The sequence below is a fragment of the Lissotriton helveticus genome, chromosome 2_1, assembly GCF_964261635.1.
Source record: "Lissotriton helveticus chromosome 2_1, aLisHel1.1, whole genome shotgun sequence".
NCBI lineage: Eukaryota > Metazoa > Chordata > Amphibia > Caudata > Salamandridae > Lissotriton > Lissotriton helveticus.
In genome coordinates, this window is record NC_136059.1 from 1,513,205,760 (window position 1) to 1,513,214,108 (window position 8,349).

An 8,349-nucleotide genomic window follows, 5' to 3' on the forward strand; every position below is an offset into this window, starting at 1 on the left:
CTCTAGCCCCCACATTGGGCCAAGTAGACTCGAAAGGGTCCAAACCTTCGAGTACCTTGGAGTCACGCTAAATGAGAAAATGTCTTGGTGCCCACACCAAGAGAAAGCACTACTCAAACTGGCACAGTACTCGGGTGGGATTATGAAGCTCGTGGGGAAAAATAGGTCATCCATCCAACCCGTTGGCCCACCTCTCCAGATCTACAGGGCACAGGCAAGAGGGGCTGCCATGTACGGCAGTGAGCTCTGGGGCCATGCAGTCTCTCCAGACCTAGTGAAAGAGGAGAATAAGTTCATCAGGCGGGTGGTAGCACTTCCCCCCAGCACGCCTCTTGTCCCATTAAGGTTAGATTTGGGGATGAGACCTCTCGATGAAGATTTGGCACTGCGTCCTTTGGTTTATTGGCGTAGGCTGTGGGCGGTTCCAGAACTGATTAGCTACAGGCAGGGGCTCCAGGAGGTGCTTGCTATGCCTAATGCAGGGAAAATCAAATGGCTTAAATTCATTAGAACTGAGTTGGAGGGTTTAGGCCTACTGACCCTTTGGTCTGACCCCTTAACCACCTGTCCATTAATTCCCAAAAAGAGGCTGGCAAAGGTTTACCACGACAGTAAAATAGCGGTACCCTGTCGTCGATCAAACCTTGGGACACTGGGAGGCACGGGACGGGACTCTTCCACTTCGAGCCCTAACTAGCAAGTGGAGCGAACCCGCCGTTAGCTCATGCCCGGCTTGCAGAGTGTCCAAGGAATCTGAGCTGCACATAATTTTTTTCTGCCCGGCTTATAGCGCAACTCGTAAGAAATGGATTGTTCCTGTATGCAGGAATTTGGGGTTTGTGGAGTGTCTGGCCGCATTCAGAGTGCTTAAAACTGACCTGACGGACCACATTGTTTTTGCCGTGGCTAAATACCTAGGTTCAATGTGGTCTTTGAGAAGACAAAGCCTCAAGGCCGGTCTCTGAATCCTACCGTAGTAAAACTGTGATACCTTGTACTACGAAATACTTTTATTGACTCCGCTGGATGTGCAATGTTATAACGTTTTAATGTTTTAATAATTCTTAATGAAATGTTGCTTCAATATCTTTTATGGTGATAACTTACCGAAATAAAGATTTATGAAATGAAAATGATTCATCTTGGCTGTCCCACAGGGAACTTCAACTTATGCTTGCCACGTGGAATTGGGATTGACTTTTATAACAGATCTGATAAGAATCCAACCCCTTCTTCTGTGACACCGCATGTGGTCCTCTAGTGAAACCTCTCTCTGCAGGGAGTTCATTGAGGACTGTACTTCCCTGGACAAGGGACACAAAATCACCTGGATAGCGTATATTAAGAAGTTCTTTAGCGACCTTGGTATGCAACAATATTACACTTCTCCCTCTACAATTGCAGTAATAGCGGTTTAAAAAGGCTTGCCTGAGTCATCTCGAATCCCTACGGCTGTCTAGTGAGGCATTTAAACCAACTGTGCAACACTCACTACAAATACAAACAACTAAGACAGTTCAGCCTTACTTAACCTTTGAGTTCTCGGGTTATGAAAGACTACTGCTAACCAGGTTTAGACTAAACATCTTTCACCACCTAGTCAACTTCCCTAAGACTAACACCTGGGAAAAACAACCACAACCATGTCCCTGTGACGATAGTTCCCCCCAAACCACGATTCACACACTACTCTTCTGCAAATTTTACCAGGATTTGAGGAAACACTGGATCACTCCTATTTTGAAAATGATGGGCCTACGTAGGTGTCGCCCGGCATTCCTTGACCTTCAATTCCTAGAAGTTGAACCTTTTGCTAGATCGATAGTAAATTTCATGAAACTGGCCATTAACCGCATGCGTGCTAGCGGTTTTCCCGCTGTGCGCTGCGTTTTTAAAAACACCGCGTTACATGACGAGCTCAGCTCGTCATCCGCGCGCGAGCGTCGTCACTCATGCGCGGAAGGGGTTAAACATAGGCAGAATCTCGAGCAACATTGATCCGTCCCATCTGTGATGGTAAAACTGATACTTTCTTCATACTGCACCTTTTTTTTGTACCATTGTATTAATTCTGATACTGTGAATGCTTCTTATTTTTATGTACAAGCTTTTTACTATGACCGTATTGTTCCATTCCGTATACATGTATCAGTAGCTTATACTCTTATGGTCGTAGCTTCCATATTAAGAGTAAAAAGTGCTTTAATTTGGGAGGAGTGGAACATTGAGAAAACCCACCTTTGCTAATTTTTTTACTGAAAAAAAAACTGTCATTGTGATGATATTTTACTATTTAGTTGTTTTTAAAACCCTTTTTTAAATGTATTCTTTTGTACTTGGATGTAACATATATTATGCTTTTATGGATGTTTTCTCTACAACCGAATAAAGCTTGATTTGCTGTTGAAATTATCAGGGGGCTGGGGAGGGTGGGTGGTGCAGTGTGAGCCTGCTGGGAGGCAGCCCCGTAGAGCTGCAGTGTTTTTGTGTGAATGGGACACTGTGCTGTGCTTTTCACACTCATTCATGGTTCATTAGTGCCTGCTGGGAGGCGGACCCACCAGAGCTGTGTGTGAGTGAGATGCTGGCAGGGTGGCTTTCTTAACTCCCCCACGGCAGTCCCAAAAGGGTTATTCGGCGCCACAAAGAATCCACAAACTTTAACCTGCTACCTTTTCCACTTTCCCAAGCTGTGCATGGCGCCCCTGGCTACTTCTAACGGTGTACCAGGGAGCAGTGGCGCACAATTTGGGAACCACCGGACTAGGTGCCTAATTTAGAGGGCAGTATGTAAAAAAAATTAAATAACTCCATGACTCACAAGCCACACGATGTATGCGATTTGCTTCCCCTACGCACACCTTAACACCCCACAAAGCCCCACTACCACCCAGCTGCCATTAATGTGACCCTGGGCACACCACAGACCATAGTTTGTGGCCCCTAGGGAAATGTTTGCGAGTATCCATGACCTACAGGGTCGCAAATGGTTTATCTGTGTGGTGAGACTGGGGCTTGGATTGCGGCAAGTGAGTCCGTCCAAACACCTAGCATTTCATATTACAAACCAAGGGGCTACTCCTATCAGAATTTAAAAAAAAGAAAAATAACAATATTCGCTGAACTGCTCACGCCTGACAGTACAAAACTTAAGATCATTTCATGGTGACTGCAAAAACATACAGGACATTTTTTAACACTTGCCTGTGTGCAGTTTTCAAGGCATTCGCAGAGCTGGCGTTCCCGGTCAATTCAAAATTTGCAAACATACGTGACGAGAATTTTCAATTCTATTAAGGACAAGGAGGCGAGGATTATGCTTTTCTCATTTCTTTATAATGAAATGCTCAGCAGCCAATTATGGTAACAAAAAACTAAATTTCCCATGAACACTAGGAAATAACCATAGAGTATACAGTATAAAAGGTCACAATGGTAGTCCTTCTTCCTCTTTCTTTGTTGAGGAAACAGATCAAGTCCAATAAGGTAATCCAACGTAGACCAATGGGAACAGAACAAAGCACGCTGCAGATGACCAAAGGAACTGGAAGCAGGCAGTAGAAGAACACTGGATCCCCGAACAAGGAAAGAGGGAAAACACAGACGGATGGCACCGGCAAACTCTACTTCGGGTCAGAACCTGAAAAGAGACATAGAGCCGTAATACACAAATAGTGCAAGAGAATAAGAATGTAAACCAGGGGGGGGAAACAAGGGATGAGAGAGTTTTGCAACATCATCAATACAGATTACAGCAAACAACAATGCAAATTAATTACAATGGGTGGGATAATCCTCGCCTCCTTGTCCTTAATAGAATTGAAAATTCTTGTCACGTATGTTTGCAAATTTTGAATTCTATGTCAGGACAGGAGGCTCCGATTATGCTTGTTTAAAGCTGATTCAACACCACAGAAACAATATGATTGATTGGTTTATAATAAAACGTTTTGAAAACTGAATCAGAAGACCAATCTGCGGCCTTCATAATGTCAAAAAGAGTGACACCCATGGAGAAAGCTTTAGAAGCCATCGCCCCACGTGCAGAATGTGCACCAAACACAGACACATCAATGCCAGCTTCTGACATGAGCCATCGTACCCAGCGCGCTAAGGTAGCAGGAGTCACAGGGCGAAATGGTTTCTGCAAAGCAATTAACAATTGACCCTGCATATCTGAACGTAAAGAAGCAGTACTTACTTCGTAATCCTTGATACACTGCCCAACGCAAAGGTTGGGATGAGTGGGAAAAGATGGATACGTAATTGAAGCAGTATTAGATTTAGTACGTCTGGAAAGACGAAATGTAACGCCTTCTGGCGTAAAACTGCGACCCGCAAGGTCTAATGCACGGACATCCGACACACGTTTACAAGAAACAAGACACAACAACATGGTCAACTTAGCAGACAGCTGCTTGCGGGACAACAACGGATTAGAGGGCCAAGCCTCTAAGAACCGCAAAACGATGGAAACATCCCATAAAGAGACATACTTAGGACCGGGCGGTTTCGAAAGACGTATACCCTTAAGCAATTTGGAAATGAAAGGGTGTTCACCAGCAGGCTTACCATCAATCTGGATATGTCCCGCCGAAATAGCGGAACGAAAATTGTTGACCGTCCTATAAGCTAGACCTGAAGAGGCTAGGGACGCCAGAAAATTAATGATCAAGGAGACATCTGCTGAAGCGGGATCAACTTCCCGTTGAACACACCAATCACACCAACGCTTCCAAGCCCCTTTGTATCGTTTGTGAGTATTGGGAGACCAGGCCTCACTAATGAATCTGGAAGCGTCGCTAGAAATGCCTGGGATCATCCAGCGGTCCCCGAGATCCGCCACGCCAGCAACTGGAGAGATCCGGACAGAATCAGGGGATTCGAGAGGATCCAGCAAAAGATTCCACTTCTGGGGAAGAAGAAGAGGAGCCTCGCAACACATTTCCAGGAGAACCGGGAACCACGCTTGAGTCCTCCAGAGCGGAGTAATCAGAATCAGATCCGCTCGATACCGTTTGGCGTAAGCCATAACCCTGGGGATCATCATGAATGGGGAAAAGGCATAGCACAGAGTTGACGGCCAAGCCTGAAGAAAGGCATCCGTGGCTAGGGCTAGCGGATCCGGTCTCCAACTGTAAAAGAGCGGAAGCTGTGTGTTGAGGCGAGAAGCAAACAGGTCTATGTGACACTGGCCCCAACGCCGAAGAAGGGAGCGGAATACGCGAGGGTGAAGCCTCCAGTCGCTGAAATCCCGAAGATGTCTCGAGTGCCAATCTGCAATCTGATTGTGGCGACCGGGAAGATGCTCCGCAATAACAGTGATCTTCTGCTGCAGGCAAAAATGACAAAAGTCCTTGGCTATCTCCGCAAGCACCTTGGACCGAGTCCCACCCAGCTTGTTGACATAGCGGACTGCCGACACGTTGTCCATTCGCAGGAGTATGCAGCAGTTGGACTGAAGGGGAGTAAAGCACTTGATCGCAAAGGAACCCGACAAGGAGTTCCAGACAGTTTATGTGGAGAGATAATTCTTGAGGAGACCAACGACCCCCCGTCGAGACCGGACCGCACCGGGCTCCCCAACCCCAGCGACTGGCATCGGACTCTATCACTAGTTCCGGCGACGCACCGAAGAGGGCTCGACCATTCCAGGCCTCCATGTGGTCCAGCCACCATTGCATCTCCCACCTCACCTCCTCCGAGAGAGGAATCTGATCTGAATACCTGAGGCCTTTCCGGAGATGTAGGATCTTCAGACGCTGCATTGCCCTGTAATGCAGAGGACCCGGAAAAATCGCCTGAATGGAAGACGCTAACAGACCTACTACACGTGCCAACGATCTCAATGACACAGTCTGTCTGGAAATAACAGAAGTCAATTCCCTCTTGATGTAACAAATTTTCTGGCTGGGCAAAAGAAGCTGACAGGCAACCGAATCGATCCTGAAACCCAGAAAATCTATTGATTGCGTCGGGGTCAAAACCGATTTCTGAATGTTGACCAGAAAACCGAGAGATTGCAAAAGATCGATGGACCACTCCAGATGAGTCAGGCGCCTGAGAGGACAATCCGCCATAAGGAGAATGTCATCCAAGTAAATAATCAGACGAACACCCCGAGCTAGGAGAAGTTCTACAACCGGCCTCAGAAGCTTCGTGAAGCACCACGGCGCCGACGAGAGGCCGAACGGGAGAACCTGATACTCGTACCAAACACTCTTCCACTGAAACTGGAGGAACCGACGATGGGGCTGGAATATTGGAATCGACAGATATGCGTCTTTGAGATCCAGACGGACCATCCAATCTCCCTTGCGAAGGAGATCCCGTAAGAGATGGATGCCCTCCATCTTGAAGTGTCGGTACACGACCCCTCCTTTGAAGTCTTTCAGGTTGAGAACAAGGCGCGATCCGCCCCCTTTCTTCTCGACCAGAAACACTGAGCTGACGAACCCCGTCGGATGACGGACAGTGGGAAGAATCGCCCCTTTCTTGAGAAGAACTTTGATTTCCTCGGAGAGGCAAGCTTGATCGTGAAGGGAAAAACTTAAAGGAGGGGGAAGACGGGTCTGATGCAGGGGCTGGTAAAACTCTATCTTGAACCCTTGAACGGTTTCCAGCACCCATGCATCGCTGGAGATCATGCGCCAGTTGTTTAGAAAAAACTGTACTCTGCCCCCCAAAATCACATCGCATGCATGAATCAGGCTCACCTGAAGCGTTGGAGTCTTGATAATGGCCTTGCTGTCCTCCGGAACGGCCTTTTCCATAATTCCCTCTACCCTTGCGGGAGGGATTGAAATTCGATCTTGTGGAAAAACCTGAGTCTTGACCTCCTCCACACTGAGAGTTGTTGCCTCTGTGGGACTGTTGATGTGAACCTCGGCCGAACGAGCGTCCACGATGTCGCCCGGGCTTGGCAAAAACCGGACGCATAGCGCGTCGCAATGAAGCTTGCGCCTTGTCAATGGCACTAAAGGTGGAAACAAATTTGGTCAGCTCTTTCAAGAAAGGCTGTCCGAACAGAAGGCCTTGCGCCTCTGGACCCGACTCAGAGGTTGAGAGTTCCGCCAGTTTAGGGTCTAATTTTAAAAGAATAGAACGGCGTCTCTCGCAAGAAATAGCACAATTGATATTCCCCAATTGGCATACAGCCCTTTGCGCCCATTCAATCAGTTCGTTAGGGTCCACAAGAGCTGAAGCCTCCTGGGCCTGAAACCCAAGATCCAGAATCTTGGTCAAAGGACCAAGTAAATCAAGCAATTTGTCTTGACATGATCGCCAAGACCTGTCAAGGCCCTTCTTGGGGTCCTTTGCGTACTTCTTTAAGTAGGTCACCATCATAGGATCAACCTCCGGCGTGTCCGCCAGATGATCAGCGAGATCAGGCCTCGGGCATTCCGAGCGGAGCCGGGCCCTAACAGTGGAATCAAAAGGCTGACGGATGTGAGCCTGAACATACGCAGCAACTGCCGGAGAAGGCAGCCAAGACGTAGAGTGAGGGTGAAGAATATCTGCAGGCTCAAAGGTCAAAACCGGGGGACGCTCAGGAGCATCAACAAAATGCTCCTTGCAGACTCGCTTCCGTGGAGGAGCCTCATCATGGTCAGACAAAGCTGAAGTATGAACCGGATCAGAATCATCAGTATCGTGAGGTGCAGAAGACTTGGAGACCTCAGCCGCCAAAGATTTGGCCCATTTCTGGAAGTCCGACCTGTGAGGATTGGCGGGAGATTTGGAGGACTTCTTTGCAGCCGGCAACCAACCCTGTTGCTGCACATATTTATTCAAGTGTTGTTTAAGTGGAGTAATGGCGCGTACTAGCGCCTTATTAACCGACTGCTGGACACCCTTGTCCAATTCTTCGACTAAATCCTGTTCCAAAGAACCGGAATCATCTTCCTCATAATAATAGTCATCATCCTCACCATAGTAGTCTTCCATGATACACCAGGTGTATAAATAAAGCCCACAAGATGACTGGAAGGAAATATGGAGTGCCCAAAAACACAATTCAGGGGGAGTGCAGTAAAAACCACACAGCAAGACAAAAGAGCAGGCACAAACCTGGCTCAATATGATTCAAAAGTGGAGGGAGTAAGGCTTGCTGACACGAAGAAACACACTCTAGGCAAAGCCTATGCACAGGGTAACAACCGAAGCCTTCACAGAACTCCGGCGTCAAACGGGGTCAAATTCTGAGCAGGCTGTGTGCTATGCCGCAGAAGCGACTTTCTTCGAACCGGCTGACAGGGAAGCCGGAACTAATGCCAGTGCGCATGCGCAACACGGCTGCCCGCACTGAACCCGGCTCGAGAGCGCTCGCGCTCCCGTAGAAGCCGGCAA